The following is a 20533-nucleotide window of genomic DNA, read 5'->3' on the forward strand; positions in this document are numbered from 1 at the left end:
GTCAATTTCAGATAGCTTGACTGAGTTGAAATCTTAAAAATTTCACCAATAAATGCAATGCGTCATATGCAAAATCTTAACAAAATTCCAAACAAGTTAGTCAACATATTCGGTCCATTTGTCCAGTAATCATTCAGTATATGTCCATTGTAAGGGGCAGATGAGTTCAACACAATGCGAATGGGTGTAGATGTGGATCCAGGTTTGTGTCTCTCATGATGCTTTATATAATAGACTGGGCCCTTGTATTCTTCAATTTCTCTCTTACTCAATGTTCTTGAAACTTTTCTTTCAATCATGTCATGTATTTGATAATTGTAAGCCTTTGAGTATTCATAACCAAGTTTGTTAACCGTCTTTCAGTTCCTTTTAGTCGCATCATTGATATTCCAAAATTATTGGGAAGTTTACCAGGGTTGTCAATCCATGGGAAATTTATAGTCCAATTCTTATCATCTGCATTGTAAACTAATCCTGACAAGATCATATTCATTTCTCTCTCTTTTTTTATATTCATTGTTTTTTTTTTCTTTATTACATTCCTTACAGACTTTGCAGTTATCACACTTTGGTTTGCAATTTACCCAAGTGATCGATCAGAAAATAATCATCTATTTCTTCCTTAATACCTCTCATATGTTCAAAATTCACATCATTAATGTCAGCCATTACTGATACATGATTTACCCGAACAGTATATGAATCAACACCCTCAACTCTTATATTTGGATGGTATCCACGGACACAGATTCCAAACTGGCTCTTCATTAATTGTAGGTTATCCTTAGACATTATAACATGTGGCATTATACAACAACAGTCAGGACCAATAAGCATGTCAACATTTCCATGAAGACGAATGAGAACAATTTCTGGTGCAAACCCAAAGATTCTTTTTAGTTCACTTATGTTCACCATATTTGTCTCAGTGGTAATTTCTTCCATTCCATATGCATACACAATCCATTCATGACCCGTCTCATCAATTAAAGGAACTGCATATTGCTTGCTAGTCAAGTGTTCGATGGTTTTCCCAGCCTTTGTAATAGTTATGTTCTTATCAATACCCTTTAGCGCAAGTTGCCGTGCCCTATTATATGTTATAAGACCCATGTTGCTTCCACTGTCATACAATACTGTAATTGGTCGTTTCCTTCCTATTATTTGACTTATCATTAACAAGACTCCATTTCTTTTACAGTTGCTCTCATTACAATGCATTGATATGTCAGATGATTCAGGTTGGACAAAAATATCATGTAGGTTAGGATGATGTGGTTTACCACACATCTGTCCATTGCTTGCTTTTTTCATTACAAGTCCTCTCTCTGAATACCCGGATAGTATGTCCCCTTTGAAAGCATTTAAAACAGGCCCCTTGTCTTTTAAGGGCATCAAATTTACTAGTTTTGTCCATATTCATGAAAATATTACATTGTGTTATGGCTGTCAGCATTATGTAACCAGCAGTAAGTGTTTGTAGGGTATTGATAATTTCTATTGCTACTAAGATTATAGCTAGGGATCCTCACTGTGCTCATCCGATTCAATATGCAGTCAATATAAGCTTGCTGTTTCTCCTGCTTTTCTTTGATATTCTGCAACATATTCATAACATCACTTGTGTTGTTATTTTCCACATTACTGACGTGAATAGCTCCTTTCTCGCTGTAAGTTTTGCGACGTATGGCAGTATTCATATGCTCGAGATTTTTTTTTTCAGTGAGTAAATATGTAATTAGCTCTTGAGAGGCATTAATTTTATATGTTAACTTAAGATAGATTTTAATCCCTTCCTTTTTTTGTTCATTAGGCAGTAACCTTTCATTGATACTTAGGACAGAAATATTGGACATTTCCTTTTCAAGACCTGTCTTTTTTTTATGTCCAGCCAACAAGCCTCTATTCTGTTTACTGTAATTATGAATTTCTCATAATTTGATTCTGGTATAGGTTTCAAACTTTTAATTTTCCAAATTATACAGTCAGTTAACTTTGCAGGGTCTTCATAAGCATTACATAAGCGTTTCATCATTTCATAAAAATAATCTTCTACTCCTATGACTACCTTAGCAGCTTCACCTTCTAAACTACCCCTAAAGTGAAACGCTTCACTGCCAACCACCGGTATCATAATCCTATTATAATCACTAAGGAATGTTGCATATTGACATATGTTCCCTGAAGACTTAGGACCATCCATAGCCTTCACTTTTATTTTAAATTTCTCTGTTAATTTAGTGTCTTCCCTTTGGACTTTCAATAAAGTCTCATGGGCTTCTGATCGTTGTTCCTCTAACCCAGTTAAGTAAGCGATTTCATCATGCACTTTAGAGTCATATTCCTTTTCACTTATATCCATTAGCAGTGCCTCAACATAACTTTCATGTATTGTTTCCAACTCTTGAAATGTCTTATCAATCTCACAACAATATATATTTAAGATTTTATATGATTTATGTTCTGGAAAGCTTTTTTTGAACTAATTCAGTTTTCTGGTGAACTTACCTCGTGTCGTTGCCCGTTGCCTCTTCAGTAGATCAGCGTCTGGTGCCATGATGAGCCAGTGTAGGCCTCTCTCTTCCCAGCTGTTGTTGAAATGCATCACCAATCCAGGGTCACTAAGGCCAGCATGTTGCAATGTAGTTTATTCAGCAATATTTCAAGATGTAGAAAGTCACGTAAATAATACCCAATACAAATGTAGCACGATCAGCCATACGAATAAGGTCACAAAAATGCAGCATGAACTGCAACGTGAACATCTCAAACTGTACAGTTACAACAATGCAAGGCCCTGGATGATGAACAAAAGTAATTGGCATCTGAGCTGAGAGCAAAAGCAAGTTGATGGGAGTGTAGAATTTCAGCAATCAATGCAGTAAGGCAGGGGACTGTTCACTAGCACCCGGTTCTGCAAACATCAAACTAATTAACAAAGCAGCGTAAATATATACGGCTTACACAAATGCGAATATAATAAAAAATCACACGGAGGAAAGTTTGTCATCCAGCCACACAACCCAGGTATACTCTTTGTAGAACAATAACCCCCAATATATATCTAGCAATTACCAAATTATGCGTAAACAGAAATATACATACAAACATCTTAATTATAACTTATAATCCCTCAAAATAACAACTCAAATGTATTATAACATGTGCATCATATAAATAAGCTGTCACAAAAAAAACAGCTGTTAACTCTTCACTGTACAAAACCACAACATCACATAACTAGGCAACATTGACAACTTGCCGGACATTATAACACAATACATAGCCTTTCTTACCTTCATAACCTCTGCACATCGATCTCAGTATGAAACAGAAATTCCAGTATACAAAACACAACACCAGCACTTATACCACCTTGCTGGCAGGCTGTTGTTCCAATACTGGCGCCAGCTGAGCCGCCCGCAGACAGACAGAAATAAAAGAAATTTTCTTTAAATATGAAGCTCATACAATTTCAAATAAATAATTACAAAAAACGTAATAGCACAACAGATGACTGGACAGCCGTACAGATGACTATCATAATTACGACAACACAGGGAACTGTGTTACAATATCTCCTCAGGACCCGCAAGTAGCAAAGGCAAAACGCCAGAGGAACCTCTGCTTAGGGGGATCTTGAGGAGGGATCGGAGCGATAGGACAAGATACAAATATAAGATTGTGATCGGAGGAGCCCAACGGAGAAGAGAGGGTAACATCATAAGCAGAAGGATTAGAGGTTAGCAAAAGGTCAAGAATGGTGGCCATATCTCCAAGACAGTGAGGAACACTCGTAGGGTGTTGCACCAATTGCTCTCTCTCTCTCTCTCTCTCTCTCTCTCTCTCTCTCTCTCTCTCTCTCTCTCTCTCTCTCTCTCTCTCTCTCTCTCTCTCAGCTTTCACAACGAGCAGACGTGTGTTGTGGTGCTCCTGAACATTTACTCTCCAATCTCTACTGGACATATTCCGGCTCTACCCCTGTCAAAATGGATTCCTCGAGCTTGAAGACTCTTTTGGCTACACAAGATCAAGCCTATCGTAGTGCTTTAGAAACTTTCTTGAAGAATGTAAAAGACGATATGAGGGCAATGCAAACTAGCATTAATGACCTTATTTCTAGCCTGGAATTTACTCAACGAGAAGTAGAGGATTTGAAGCAGGAAGTGAAACAACGTAAGGAAGAAAATAGAACCTTCCGTGAAGTAATTAACACCTTAATGGAAAAAATAGACAAGAGTGATGAAAGATGTAAGGAATTAGAAGACAGAGCGAATTATCAGGAGGATTATAACCGGCGAAACAACCTGCAAATTGTTGGTGTTGAAAAGCCGCCAGAGGGAGAAACATGGGAACAGACAGCTGTTAAGGTCTCGGAACTCCTAACCAACAAGTTGGAGCTACCAAACATCGAGCTGGAGCGTGAACACCGTGTAGGACAACGTGACGCCCATCGGCACCGCACCATTGTCGCCCGCTTTACAAGGTATGGAGACCGAGAGGCTGTCATGAGGAACGTAACAAAGCTAAAAGGAACAAGAATTTATATTAACGAAGATCTGTGTCCTGCATCCCAGAACATAGGAAAAGCTCAAATACCAGCCATGAAACAAGCTAAAAGTGAGGGAAAAGTGGCGTACTTCCGCCACACTAAACTGATTATTAAGGAACGACCGAACAGTGGCGGTTCATCGAGGAGGGTCGTTACTATAAGTGCCTCGACTCATGGATCGTCTGACCGGCCTGATGACGTGTCGAGTAGCGGCAGCGCAGTGGGCAGCGACGGCAGTGTGGTGGTTGTTAAAGGCCGGGACACACTTCCCGATGAGGATAGTACTGTCACCGACGCCACGATGGCTCCTGCTGCTGACGGCTCATCTGCCGTGACTACTGGTGGTGTGACCAGCGCTGCTGACAGGAAGAAGGACGCCGCGACGACCAGGGACAACAGGACAGCTAGTAGGACAGAGGCTCAACGGACAACGAGATCCTCCCGTGGAGGAAGATAAGCTGTTCAGATTGTTAATGTTATATTGACTACTCCATACCTAACTTATGGCTACCAATCCTATTTTTCCGTTTCATAGTTTAAACAACAGTGATCTTATTAATATTTTAAATGAAGATTCCTCTCATAACTTTCCCTTAAGTGTTATCGAAACAATGACATACGACCCTGTCAAAGATAATGATGCTCATGCAATAGATGATTCACTCTCAAATAATATCCTTAACGAACCTAAGTGTAGTTATTATTTTAGCGATACAGAACACTCTATACCCTCTAACTTAAGTAGAACTTCCTTAAATATCCTGTTCCACAATATTAGTAGTGTACCATTACATCTTGACATTTTACTTGATCAATGTCTACCTTCATTTCATATGAAATTTCATATTATAGGTTTGTGTGAGACCCGCCTTAGTGATGAAATCTGTGGTCATTGTAAAATAAGGAATTACAATGGATATTTTAAAAACAAGAACACCAGTGGTGGTGGTATAGCTCTGTACCTGCACAAATTATACGAAGGCTCTCTCATGCAGAACTATACTTTGCAATTACCATACTTAGAATCTTTGTTTCTTGCTGTAACACAACCATATAAGTTTGTAGTAGGTTTACTTTACAGACCACCAAATTCAAGTATTAGTGACTTTTTGTCATCATTAGAGCTCTTGATTGGTCTTATAAGTAGGGCACAATTACCATGTTATATTTTAGGTGATTTTAATATAAATTTACTGGCTAAGCATGACTGTGTACAAAGCTTATCCGATTTATTTTACTCGTACTCATATTTTCCAGTGACGACTAAACCAACAAGAGTTACTAAGTCGTCAGCCACATTAATAGATCATATATGGACGAATGATGTAAATTATAATTTTAGTGGAATAATTTATTCATCAATTAGTGATCATTTCCCAGTGTTTAGCTTGTTTTCTGCACCGTCATTTCACAAGTATTCGGATAAAATCATAACTAAAAGGATGATAAATGACAATTATATAAATGATTTTACAGCTGAGCTACAAGAATATAACTGGGTAGCAGCCATGACTAGCCCTTGCGTAGGTGACTGTTTAGACGCATACATTACTAAATTTTCAAGCATCTATAACAAACATTTTCCAATTAAAACCTTCATAATCAAAGATAAGTATAGTAATAAGCCTTACATAACTCAAGGCCTACGGAAATCTATAAAACAAAGAAACAGACTTCAGAAACTTTACGCAAAATGGCCATTAACTTACAGTGCAATATTCAAAAAATATAGAAATACACTAACCTCTTTAATCAGGATTGCCAAAGATAATTATTATGTCTAAATTTAAAGAATATGCAGAAAATACTAAGAAAACCTGGGAGATGATCAATGGTATTATGGGTAAGAGTCTTCGGGAAAACCCTAAGTCTATAACATTTCATGGCAAAACTATTTCTCAGAGTAATGAGGTGGCTGAAGCTTTTAATGATTACTTCAGTAGCGTTGCAAACAGCCTTGTTACAAACATTCCTCCACCACCAGTGCCATTCACTCGCTACTCGTACTTACCGGAACCGACTCAATTTTCTATTTTTATTCAGCCAACAGTTCAAAAAGAAATTGAAAATATAATAAAACACTTGAAAATAGCTTCTCCCGGCCATGATGATATAGATATTAAAGTAATAAAAAAGTGCAGTAATATAATATCCCCATTTTTAACTTGCATAATTAATAAGTCTTTTTAAGAAGGCACTTTTCCTAAACATCTCCAGGTGGCCAAAATTGTTCCAGTGTTTAAAAAAGGTGATAAACTACTTCATACAAATTATAGACCCATAGCTATCTTAACAACTTTTAGTAAAATATTTGAAAAGGTAATGGCCTCAAGACTCATGGACTATCTCACTCAGAATTCAATATTAACAGACCAACAGTTTGGATTTAGACCTAAATATAGTACAGAATTGGCCTTGCAACAGTTATGTCAATATATTTATGATGCAATGGACGAAAAATCTTACAGTATTACAGTATTTTGTGATTTAACCAAACCTTTTGATACCATATCTCATCCAATACTATTACAAAAACTTAAAAACTATGGAATTAGAGGCACAGCTAATAATTGGTTTAATAGTTACCTTAGTCACAGACAACAGTTCACTATATATAATAATCAGTCATCTTCCCATAAAGCAATTAAATCTGGTGTTCCTCAAGGCTCAATATTAGGACCCTTACTATTTTTGGTATACATTAATGATTTACCACGCTGTAGTGAAGTACTACAATTTTTACTTTTCGCTGACGACACATCAATACAACTCTAAAATAAAAATATTAAGGATTTGGAGAAAATTACAAATGAAGAGATGGTCAAAGTTGCAAACTGGTTAAAATGTAATAAGCTCACACTAAATATTAAAAAGACCAGTTGTATGATAAATCGACCACTGATGTCTCAGCCACCCTTATTAGCTATCAAAATTAACAATATTCCTATAAGCCAGCTCAGCGAAGTGAAATTCCTTGGAATTACTATTGATAATACCCTCAAATGGAACTCTCATATTGATACTTTGAAAACCAAACTTAGTAAAATAACAGGTCTATTGTATAGAATAAGGAATCAGCTGCCCATTGAATCTATAAAATTGATTTACATATCAACGGTATATCCACATTTGTTGTATTGTTGTGCTGTGTGGGGTGGAGCATTTAAAACTTTAATTAACAGTCTCTTTCTCACACAGAAGAAAATGCTTCGTATTATGTTCTACCGTCACCGTTATGATCACACTTCTTCTCTCTTCACTGAACACAAAATACTTAAGCTCCATGACATCATAACATTACAGACCATTTCATTTGTACATGCATCGCTAAATTCCTTCCCTGTACACTGTGGCTTCCAACCAATAGCAAGAAACAGACAAAACCTCCGTATTCCGCTGTGCCGCACCGACCATGCACAGCAGAGTGTCCTGGTGCGGGGCAGCAGGCTCTGGAACACACTGCCACAAGATATTAAAGGCATCACCCAACAGGACATTTTTAAGAAAAACCTGAAAACAACACTTCTTCATAACACCTAGCAATGGCAGCTATAACTTGTGTCTAGTGATTTCAGTGCGCTACACTTATTCATTTGTTATTACCCTATATATTAATGTATGTTGTTAGTATTATTGTTAATACTATTATTGTTATTAATATTACTTTTATGGTATTATTATTATCATTATTATTATTATTATTATTATTATTATTATTATTATAATTATTATTATTATTATTATTATTATTATTATTATTATTATTATTATTTATATCATTATTATTATTAATATTATTTATATTATTATTATTATTTATATTATTATTATTATTATTATTATTTATACTATTATTATTATTATTATTATTATTATTATTATTATTATTATTATTATTATTATATACATTATTATTATTATTATTATTATTATTATTATTATTATTATTATTTTCTACAATTTATTTTATTTTAATAGACAATGACCCACATCACATGTACCTGCTCAATTTACAAATAGTAGATGGTCCGTAGTAAAGCTTCGGCTTATCGGACCATAGGCTATAAAATTGTACATATTTGTATATAAATGTTTTTCTAAGGGGCCAATAAAATATCTTGTATCTTGTATCTCTCTCCCTCCCTCCCTCCCTCTCTCTCTCTCTCTCTCTCTCTCTCTCTCTCTCTCTCTCTCTCTCTCTCTCTCTCTCTCTCTCTCTCTCTCTCTCTCTCTCTCTCTCTCTCTCTCTCTCTCTCTCTCTCTCTCGTGACATGATACCATGTCGGTATCATTAAGGACGAAGTTTTGAAAACACATACCTCTCTCATTCTCCCATCAGAGAGGGGAGTTAGATCTTGAAAGATTTTGACACTGTATTGATGAAGGAGTTTTTGGACAGTTGGAGAACATAACTGGCATGGTTCAGGGCAGAAATATAAAGTACATGAGATTCTGGTGATGGAAGATTCAAGTACCTTTTATGGGCCACCTCTCTATCAGGTATACCACGAGAACTGGCTGTGTTAAACCAAGATTAGGAAGATTTTGGTCGAGAAAAAAGAGTGAGCAATGTACGCCTCCATGCCAGACACTATCACCCCTGTTATGCACTTGGCACACAGAGATGGGTCATTGACACAGACGCAGTAGTCATTCCAAGGAAAATCAGCAAAATACCTCCTCAGGTCCCCCCAACTAGCAGAGACAAAACACCAGACGCACGTCTGCTTAGGGGAATCGTGAGGAGGGATTGGAGCAATAGGACAAAATACAGATATGAGACTGTGATCGGAGGAGCCCAACAGAGAGGCATAAGCAGAAGGATTAGAGGTTAAGAAAAGGTCAAGAATGTTGAGGGTATCTTTAAGATGGTCAGGGATATGAGTAGGGTGTTTCACCAATTACTCTAGGTCGTGGATGATAGCAAGGTTAAAGACTAGTCCACCAGGATGATCAGTGAAGAGAGAGGAAAGCCAAAGCTGGTGGTGCACGTTCAGGTCTCCAAGAATCGAGATCTCCGCAAAAGGGTAGAGAATAGAAATATGCTCTAATTTGGAGGTTAAGTAGTCAAAGATTTTCTTATAGTCAGAGGAATTTGGTGAAAGAAATACAGCACAGATAAATTTAGTTTGAGAGTAACTCTGTTGCCGTAGCCAAATGATGGAAAACTCGAAAGATTCAAGAGCATGGGCACGACAGTAGGTTAGGTCGTAGCGTACATAGACGCAACATCCAGCTTTGGATTGAAAATAAGGATAGAGAAAGTAGTAGGAACAGAAAACGGGGTACTATCAGTTGCCTCAGATACATGTGTTTTAGTGAGGAAAAGAAGATAAAGTTTAGTAAAGGAGATAGTGTTCTACATATTGAAAATTAGATCTAAGAGGAGGAATGTTACAGAAGTTAATAAAGAAAAAGCTGAGGTGGGTGTCAGCACTTAAGGTCGATACCAGAAGACTACATTTGTGCTCTTTGAGACATTTTTGGTCCCCTTCCGGGATGGGGACTCCGAGACTGGTGTAGGAGTTGCCATGGTAATTTTAAATTTTGAGTGAAAGGTGTGTGTATAATTAGGTGATTGCAGTTTTCTGTGAAGGAAGTGTTGCCTTTAGAGAACAGACTGTGACTGTTGTGAGACACAAAGGGAAATGTTCAATGAGGTCATAGCTGAGTTAAATGATGGGTTCACAAAACCCCTTGATCCAGTGCTTTAGACCTCACTGGGAGTAATTATCGTTTCGGCAGGTGCCTACTGCCTCCTGTTATTTTGGTAATGTTATTTTATTTTCCCATATAAGGTGCCTTTCATGCACTTTGACGTTTTGGTGCCTAAAAAGTAAAAAATAAATAAATAAATAAAAAATCACGATTTGGTAATGTTCTATTTCTCAATTGCTGTTCACTTGTTTTAGCTTTTTGTTACCTAAGAAACTGAAAAAAAAAAACGCTCATAATACACGTTTCTCTTAATATCGTTTCGTTTCCCCATACCGGATGCTTTGCATGCATTTTTGGGTTCTGGTGCTTTAAAACTTGGAAAACACTCAAATCACACGTTTTTTGGTAAAGTTGTTTTGTTTCTCTGTAAAAGGTGTTTGCATGCGATTTATTGTTTTGGTACGTAAGAAGCTCAAAAACACTCATAATACACGTTTTTGATAATTTTTTTATTTGTTTTATTTTCACATATAAAGTATTTTCATGCTTTTAAGCGTTTTGGTGCATAAGAGGGGATTATATATATATATATATATATATATATATATATATATATATATATATATATATATATATATATATATATATATATATATATATATATATATATATATATATATATATATATATATATATATATATATATATATATATATATATATATATATATATATATATATTGCATTTTTTCCGCTTTTTTTTATTATATGCAACGTTGTAACACTTTTTTTTTTAAGTTATGCAATCGTCGCGAAATTCTGTTGTTTTACGTGCAGCGACACAGGTATGATAAGATTTTTTTTTTTTTTTTTACCATATATTTCAGACGTATCTTTTCTTCTTTAGTGTTCTATAAATATTTACGGCTCATTCTCAACGTACAACATGAGAGAGCAAGAATTTTAGCTTTGATTTCTTAAAATCATGTTAAAAAAAATAAATAAATAATTTTATCTTCATAAAATCACACAACTAATCAATGTATCTTCATCAGATATCTTTTCTTTTAATATTTAATTCCTTTTAAACAGTGGAACACTGTTTTTTACTTATAAATATGGAAATATATAATAAAATTCTTGTTCCCCCACCCCAGTGGGCATTTTTTTTATTCAGTGGGCATTTTTTTTATTCAGTGGGCATTTTTTTATTCAGTGGGCATTTTTTATTAGATTTTTGTTGCCCTTGGCCAGTGTCCTTCCTACATAAAAAAAAAAAAAAAAAAACTAACTGAAGTGTGAAATCATGAATCGCTCTAGCCCTATGTACAAAACCAATCGGAATAAGCAAAGGAAACTGCGTCTGCTTTTTCCATATGTCCTGAAGTATATATCCTGTGAATTTCAAGTGTCTAGCTGCAATATGTAAAGTACACTAACTCATTCAACTTTTTGTCTTGATTTCTCAAAATGGCGGACTTTGCCATATAAAAAATTAACTCTTTCATTGCTATTCCTGTTACAAAAATATGGGCTACTGCAGCTTATGAAAGTATGACAGAAGAATAATTCCTACCCCCTGAATTATTGTTTGAAGTTCATTTAGGTTTTTGGGAAATATTTAAAAATCATAGTTCTTTTAATTTTTTCATTGAATTAAAAAAAGTAAATTTACTATTGTTTTAAAAAATTAAAGGGTAGGATTTATTCTCTTATTCTTCCTGATTAAAATGCTTTTTGAAAAAAAAGAATTTCTTCAATAAATAAGGAAGGAGATACAAGTTTATAATATAAACAATTTAACATGGGATCCGTGACTTTATAATCTCTCCTTCACATGCTCGAAAACACCGAAATGACACGTTTCTGGTAATGTCGTCTTGTTTCCCCAAATAAGTTGCTTTGCATGCATTTCAGCGTTTTGGTACCTGACAAGCTGGAAAACACTCAAAACGCTTGTTGTTCTGTTTCTCCATAAAGGGTGTTTTGCATGCATTTTAGCGTCTTGATACGTAAAAAGCTAAAAACAATCAAAAGACACGTTTCTGGTAATGGTGTTTGCTTTTCCTCTATAGGGTGATTTGCATGCATTTCATTTAATATTTCGTCATATAAGGCGGTTTATATGTATTTTGGCGTTTTGATATCTAACATGAAAAAAAAAAAAAAAAAAACTTTTTGGTATTTTTTTTTCCCCCACTTTGAGTGTTATTCACATGTTGAAGCGTATTGGTACATAAAAAGGTAAAAAAAAAACACTCATAATGAAAGTTTCAGATAATATCGTTTCATTTGCCTATATCGGGTGATTTGCATGCATTTTGGAGTTTTGGTACGTAACAGACTCAAAAACACTCAAAATACCCGTTTTTGTTTATTTTATAATGTTTCCTCCATAAATTGTGCTTTGCACGCATTTTAGCATTTTCATACGTAAGAAGGTAAAAACCACTCAAAAGATATGTTTTTATAATGTTGTTTTGTTTTCCAGTGTTTTCAATGTTTTTTTTTTTTACGTTTTGGTGCCTAATATGCTCAAAAATCCCCAAATAAAACGTTTCTGCAGTTTGCATTCATTTTGGCGTTTTGGTACCTCACATGATCAAATACATTTAAATGGCCGTTTTTGGCAATATTGTTCTGTTTACCCACAATGGGTGTTTTGGATGTATTTTAGCGTTCTGGTATGTAGGAAACTGAACACAGTGAAAAGACACGTTTTTAATAATGTTCTTTACTTCTCCCATGCATTTTAGCGTTTTGGTGTCTAACAAGCTCAAAAACACACACAATACACTTTTTTGGGGGATAATGTTGTTCTGCTTCTTCATATACAGTGCTATTAACGTATTTTAGCGTTTTAGTATTTCAGAAGCTGAAAGCGCTCATAATATAGGTTTCTATTAATATAATTTATTTTCCCCATATTGGGCGATTTGCACGCATTTTGGCCTTTTTGGTATATAATCTCAAAAACACTCAAAACACCCGTTTTTAGTAATGTTCTGTTTCTCTATAAACGCTTTTTTACACGAGTTTTAGCTTTTTGGTACATAAAAAGCTCAAATAAACTCAAAAGACACGTTTTTCATAATGCTGTTTTCTTTTACCTCACAGAATCTTTTCCATGCCTTATTGTGTTTTGGTGCCTAATACGCTCAAAACGCCCAAATGACACGTTTCTGGTAATGTCGTTCCGTTACCTGATGTAGGATGACTTGCATGCATTTTGGCGTTTTGGTACCTAACCAGCACAAAAACTCTCAAAATACACTTTTTTTTTTTTTTTTAGCAATGCTGTACTGTTTTTTTTTTTTAATTAAAGGGAGTTTTCAATGCGTTTTAGCGTTTTAGTAGATGAAATCAGTCAAATGACACGTTTTTTGGTAATGTTGTATGCCTTTCTATAATAGGGTGCTTCCCATGCACTTTAGAATTTTTGGTAACTAACAAACACAAAAACACTTATAATGGACATTTTTGGTAATGTTGTTCTATTTCTTCACATTTTGTCGCTTTGGTACATGGGGAATAAAAGTTATAATACAAGTTTTTGATAATGTTGGTCTGTTTCTCCTTATAGAGTGGTATTAACGTATTTTAGCGTTTTTGATACTTAAGAAGCTGAAAAAAACACTCAAAAGACTTTTTTTCTCCCCTTTTTTTTGGGGGGGTACGTTAGAAACTAAAAAAAAAAAGCACTCATAGTAATGTTTAGTAATGTTGTTCTGTTACTCCATGTAGAGTGCTATTCATTCGTGTTAGCGTATTGGTACCTAACAAGCTAAAAAAAAACTCACATTTTTCGCAGTCTTTTTATTTCCACATATGGGGTACTTTGACTGCATTTTGACGTTTTTGTAAGTAACAATCTTTTTTTTGCAGTATTTTTATATTTCTCCAGAAAGAGTGTTTTGCATCTTTTTTTTTTTTAGCACTCAAAAACACTCAACACTCAAAAAAAATCTTTTCATAGTGTTGTTTTGTTTTCCTATATAGAGTGTTTTCCGTGCTTTTTAGCGCTTTGCTGTCTAACACGCTCATAAATACTCAAAAGTCGTTTTTGCAAATGTCATTTTGTTTTTTTATGTAGGGTGCATTGTATGTATTTCCCCATATAAAGGGCTTTACTCATGCGTTTTAGCGTTCTGGTACCCAAAAAGATAATAAACATTGATAATACACATTTCTCATAATGTCTTTTAGTTTTCCCATATAGGGTACTTTGTATGCATTTCGGCGTTTTTTTTTTGTTTTTTTTTTGTACGTAACAAGCTCAAAAACACTCAAAATACTTGTTTTTTGGTAATGTTATTCATAAACTCCATAAAGGGTGTTTTCCATGCGCTTTACCCCTTTGGATCGTAAGTAACTCAAAACACTCAAAAGACATGTTTTTTTTTTTTTTTATGTAGGAAGGATACTGGCCAAGGGCAACAAAAATCTAATAAAAAAAAAATGCCCACTGAAATGCCAGTCCCATAAAAGGGTCAAAGCAGTGGTCAAAAATTGGTGGATAAGTGTCTTGAAACCTCCCTCTTAAAGGAATTCAAGTCATAGGAAGGTGGAAATACAGAAGCAGGCAGGGAGTTCCAGAGTTTACCAGAGAAAGGGATGAATGATTGAGAATACTGGTTAACTCTTGCGTTAGAGAGGTGGACAGAATAGGGGTGAGAGAAAGAAGAAAGCCTTGTGCAGCGAGGCCGCGGAAGGAGGGGAGGCATGCAGTTAGCAAGATCAGAAGAGCAGTTAGCATGAAAATAGCGGTAGAAGACAGCTAGATATGCAACATTGCGTCGGTGAGAGAGAGGCTGAAGACAGTCAGTTAGAGGAGAGGAGTTGATGAGACGAAAAGCTTTTGATTCCACCCTGTCTAGAAGAGCAGTATGAGTGGAACCCCCCCAGACATGTGAAGCATACTCCATACATGGAAGCTGTTTTAGCTAGAGATGAGATGTGAAGTTTCCAGTTCAGATTATAAGTAAAGGACAGACCGAGGATATTCAGTGTAGAAGAGGGGGACAGTTGAGTGTCATTGAAGAAGAGGGGATAGTTGTCTGGAAGATTGTGTCGAGTTGATAGATGGAGGATTTGAGTTTTTGAGGCATTGAACAATACCAAGTTTGCTCTGCCCCAATCAGAAATTTTAGAAAGATCAGAAGTCAGGCGATCTGTGGCTTCCCTGTGTGATATGTTTACCTCCTGAAGGGTTGGACGTCTATGAAAAGACGTGGAAAAGTGCAGGGTGGTATCATCAGCATAGGAGTGGATAGGACAAGAAGTTTGGTTTAGAAGATCATTAATGAATAATAAGAAGAGAGTGGGTGACAGAACAGAACCCTGAGGAACACCACTGTTAATAGATTTAGGAGAAGAACAGTGACCGTCTACCACAGCAGCAATAGAACGGTCAGAAAGGAAACTTGAGATGAAGTTACAGAGAGAAGGATAGAAACCGTAGGAGGGTAGTTTGGAAATCAAAGCTTTGTGCCAGACTCTATCAAAGGCTTTTGATATGTCCAAGGCAACAGCAAAAGTTTCACCAAAGTCTCTAAAAGAGGATGACCAAGACTCAGTAAGGAAAGCCAGAAGATCACCAGTAGAGCGGCCTTGACGGAACCCATACTGGCGATCAGATAGAAGGTTGTGAAGTGATAGATGTTTAAGAATCTTCCTGTTGAGGATAGATTCAAAAACTTTAGATAAGCAGGAAATTAAAGCAATAGGACGGTAGTTTGAGGGATTAGAGCGGTCACCCTTTTTAGGAACAGGTTGAATGTAGGCAAACTTCCAGCAAGAAGGAAAGGTAGATGTTGACAGACAGAGCTGAAAGAGTTTGACTAGGCAAGGTGCAAGCACGGAGGCACAGTTTCGGAGAACAATAGGAGGGACCCCATCAGGTCCATAAGCCTTCCGAGGGTTTAGACCAGCGAGGGCATGGAAAACATCATTACGAAGAATTTTAATACGTGGCATGAAGTAGTCAGAGGGTGGAGGAGAGGCAGGAACAAGCCCAGAATCGTCCAAGGTAGAGTTTTTAGCAAAGGTTTGAGCAAAGAGTTCAGCTTTAGAAATAGATGTGATAGCAGTGGTGCCATCTGGTTGAAGTAGAGGAGGGAAAGAAGAAGAAGCAAAGTTATTGGAGATATTTTTGGCTAGATGCCAGAAATCACGAGGGGAGTTAGATCTTGAAAGGTTTTGACATTTTCTGTTAATGAAGGAGTTTTTGGCTAGTTGGAGAACAGACTTGGCATGGTTCCGGGCAGAAATATAAAGTGCATGAGATTCTGGTGATGGAAGGCTTAAGTACCTTTTGTGGGCCACCTCTCTATCATGTATAGCACGAGAACAAGCTGTGTTAAACCAAGGTTTAGAAGGTTTAGGACGAGAAAAAGAGTGAGGAATGTACGCCTCTATGCCAGACACTATCACCTCTGTTATGCGCTCAGCACACAAAGACGGGTCTCTGACACGGAAGCAGTAGTCATTCCAAGGAAAATCAGCAAAATACCTCCTCAGGTCCCCCCAGCTAGCAGAGGCAAAACACCAGAGGCACCTTCGCTTAGGGGGATCCTGAGGAGGGATTAGAGTGATAGGACAAGATAAAGATATGAGATTGTGATCGGAGGAGCCCAACGGAGAAGAAAGGGTGACAGCATAAGCAGAAGGATTAGAGGTCAGGAAAAGGTCAAGAATGTTGGGCGTATCTCCAAGACGGTCAGGAATACGAGTAGGGTGTTGCACCAATTGCTCTAGGTCATGGAGGATAGCAAAGTTGTAGGCTAGTTCACCAGGATGGTCAGTGAAGGGAGAGGAAAGCCAAAGCTGGTGGTGAACATTGAAGTCTCCAAGAATGGAGATCTCTGCAAAAGGGAAGAGGGTCAGAATGTGCTCCACTTTGGAAGTTAAGTAGTCAAAGTAGTCAATGTTTGTTATTTGTTATTTTGTTTTTCAATATTGGGAGTTTTCCATGCTTTTTAGCGTCTCGGTGTCTAATGCTCTCATAAGCTTCCCCCTTCTGTATCTCTCCCCAGCTCTCCCTGTTTCCATTCAAGCACTTTCACATCTGCCCCAATCACCCCCTGTCACACCTACCGGAGTAATTTAGAGTAATTCAGGTATGGAATTCAATGCGATGTTCCCCTGATGTGATCTGGGCGGGATAAGTGATGTGCGGGGGACAGCCAGCAGGTTGGGAGGTGGGGGGCATGTCGATCTTTACTTTTAAAGATGGTTATGGTGGATGTAGGTTTTGGTGGTGGTGGTGGTGTTAGTGCTTGTGCTGTTGATGTGATGGTGGTAGTGGTTGTGATGGTAGTAGTTATTGTAGTTATAGTACTAGTAGTAATGGTGGTGGTGGTGGTGGTGGTGATAGTAGTAGTAGTAGTAGTAGTAGTAGTAGTAGTAGTAGTAGTAGCGGTAATGGTGGTGATAGTAGTACTAGTGGTAGTAGTAGTAGTAGTAGTAGTAGTAGATATAGTAGTGGTGGTGGTGATGTTGGTGGTGGTGTTGGCAGTAGTAGTATCAGTAGTAGTAATAATAGCTGTAGTAGTAATTGTTATTATTGGAAGTGGCGCCGCCTCGGCCAGTGTGACGGGACGCCACGACCCAGATATTGTGCTTCAGACTGGTGATTGTTGTGACGTCACTTCCTGCAGCGTGAGAGTAAGCAGTGCGCGGTGATGGCAATGAGAGTTATGGAGAAGAATTTTGCTTCATTTAAAAAGCGATCTTAAAAGCCAGGCGTTCTGTGGCTTCCCTGCGTGAACTGTTTACTTCATACCTTGTTTGACATCTACGAAAAGATGTGGAAAAGTGCAGGGTGGTATCATCAGCATAGGAGTGGATAGGAGAAGAATTTTGGTTTAGAAGATCATTGATGAATAATAGGAAGAGTGGGTGACAGGACACAACCCTGAGGAGCACCACTGTTAATTGATTTAAGAGAAGAACAGTGACTGTCTCCCACAGCAGCAATAGAAAGGTTAGAAAGGAAACTTGAGATGAAGTTACAGAGAGGATAGAAGCTGTAGGAGGGTAGTTTGGAAATCAAAGCTTTGTGCCAGACTGTATCAAAAGATTTTTATATGTCTAAGGCAACAGCAAGTTTCATCAAAATCTCTAAAAGAGGATGACCAAACTCAGTAAAGAAAGCCAGAAGATCACCAGTAGAGCGGCCTTGACGGAAGCCATACTGGCGATCAGATAAAAGGTTGTGAAGTGATAGATGTTTAAGAATCTTCCTCTTGAGGATAGCTTCAAAAACTTCAGATAGGCAGGAAATTAAAGCAATAGGACGGTAGTTTGAGAGATTAGGACGGTCATCCATTCTAGGAACAGGCTGAATGTAGGCAAACTTCCAGCAAGAAGGAAAGGTAGATGTTGACAGAGCTGAGTTTAACTAGGCAAGGTGCAGGCACCGAGGCGCAGTTTTGGAGAACAATAGGAGGGACCCCATCAGGTCTATAAGCGTTCCGAGGGTTTAGGCCAGCGAGAGTATGTCAAACATCATTGTAAAGAATTTTAATATGTAGTAGTAGTAGTAGTAGTAGTAGTAGTAGTAGTAGTAGTAGTAGTAGTAGTAGTAGTAGTAGTAGTAGTAGTACTACTAGTAGTAGTAGTAGTAGTAGTAGCAGTAGTAATAGTAGTAGTAGTAGTAGTAGTAGTAGTAGTAGTAGTAGTCAGAGGATGGAGGAGAGGGAGAAACAAGCCCTGAATCGTCCAAGGTAGAGTTTTTAGCAAAGGTCTGAGCGAAGAGTTTGGCTTTAGAGACAGATGTGAAAGCAGTGGTTGAAATAAAGGAGAGAAAGAAGAAGCAAAGTTATTGGGGATGTTTTTGGCTAGGTGCATGAAGTCACGAGGGGAGTTAGATCTTGAAAGATTATGACACTCTATTAATGAAGGAGTTTTTGGCTAGTTGGAGAACAGACCTGGCATGATTCCGGGCAGAAATATAAAGTATATGAGAGTTTGGTGATGAAAGGTTCAAGTACCTTATGTGGGCCACCTCTCTATCACGTATAGCACGAGAGCAGGCTATGTTAAACCAAGGTTTGGAAAGTTTATGTCGAGAATAAGAGTGAGGGATGTATGCCTCCATGCCAGACACTATCACCTGTTATGTGCTCGGCACACAGAGTCAAAGATTAAAAAACTGAGCATCGCATCTTCAGAGCATGAGTCGCCATGGATGACAACTTGCCAGTTTTTGATACCACCAGTCAGTCACAAGGCTCCCAATGAGGTGTGCTTGTTCCTGAGTCACAGAAGTCTCCCAAGGTTTTTTCCACGTTCTCCATGTCACCACCTGTGTGGTAACACACACATCAATACTCCTGCTGCTTGATACACATTTGACTCACAACTTAGTCCAGAATTTAACCATTTCACTGCAACATAACACAGCAAGGAAGGCACAGCAGAAAACATTTATATGCACATTCAAGAAAAGAAAAGAATTAAAGGAGATTATGCAATTTCTAATCAGTGGTGTATGGACATGGTCTGGAAGTCAGGAAAAATGTTAAAGCTAGGTAGGGCAAAATGGATAACTAATTTTTCACACCCTTGTCTCTGGTAGAGGTCACTCACAAAAATGATGGACTTAGGGAATGTCTTCTTATTTTCCTCCTCCTTTTCCTCTTCCTCACCCCCCCACCTCTCTCTCTCTCTCTCTCTCTCTCTCTCTCTCTCTCTCTCTCTCTCTCTCTCTCTCTCTGTGGGGGGTGGGGGGTCACACCCATATTTTCAGTGTGGAGGAGGAGGAGGAGGAGGAGGAGGAGAAGGAAGAGGAATACAAAGGAATACAAAAGAAGTTCAAACAGCAACAGACTCTGAAGTCAACATGATCAAGATTAGGCAACACAGTTACCACGAACACACAAATTTAGAGAGAGAGAGAGAGAGAGAGAGAGAGAGAGAGAGAGAGAGAGAGAGAGAGAGAGAGAGAGAGAGAGAGAGAGAGAGAGAGAGAGAGAGAGAGAGAGAGAGAGAGAGAGAGACCAATTTTATATATAGAGAAAAAAAAAAAAATACATCAGCAACAACAACAACAACAGCAGCAGCAGCAGCAACAACAACAACAACAACAACAACAACAACAACAACAACAACAACAACAACAACAACAACAACAACAACAACAACAACAACAACAACAACAACCTAATTAACCTGATAGTGTAGGATTGAGAGAAGCTTAACATACGACTTTGGCTCCCCCAGCAGCACCCCCTCTGCCCGGCACAGCTGCCCCACCAGGCACCTCCACTGCTCCCAGCCGTCCCACCACCTGTGACACCAGGAAGCTGACGAAGGCCACCTG

Source organism: Scylla paramamosain, chromosome 3, assembly GCF_035594125.1.
Source record: "Scylla paramamosain isolate STU-SP2022 chromosome 3, ASM3559412v1, whole genome shotgun sequence".
NCBI lineage: Eukaryota > Metazoa > Arthropoda > Malacostraca > Decapoda > Portunidae > Scylla > Scylla paramamosain.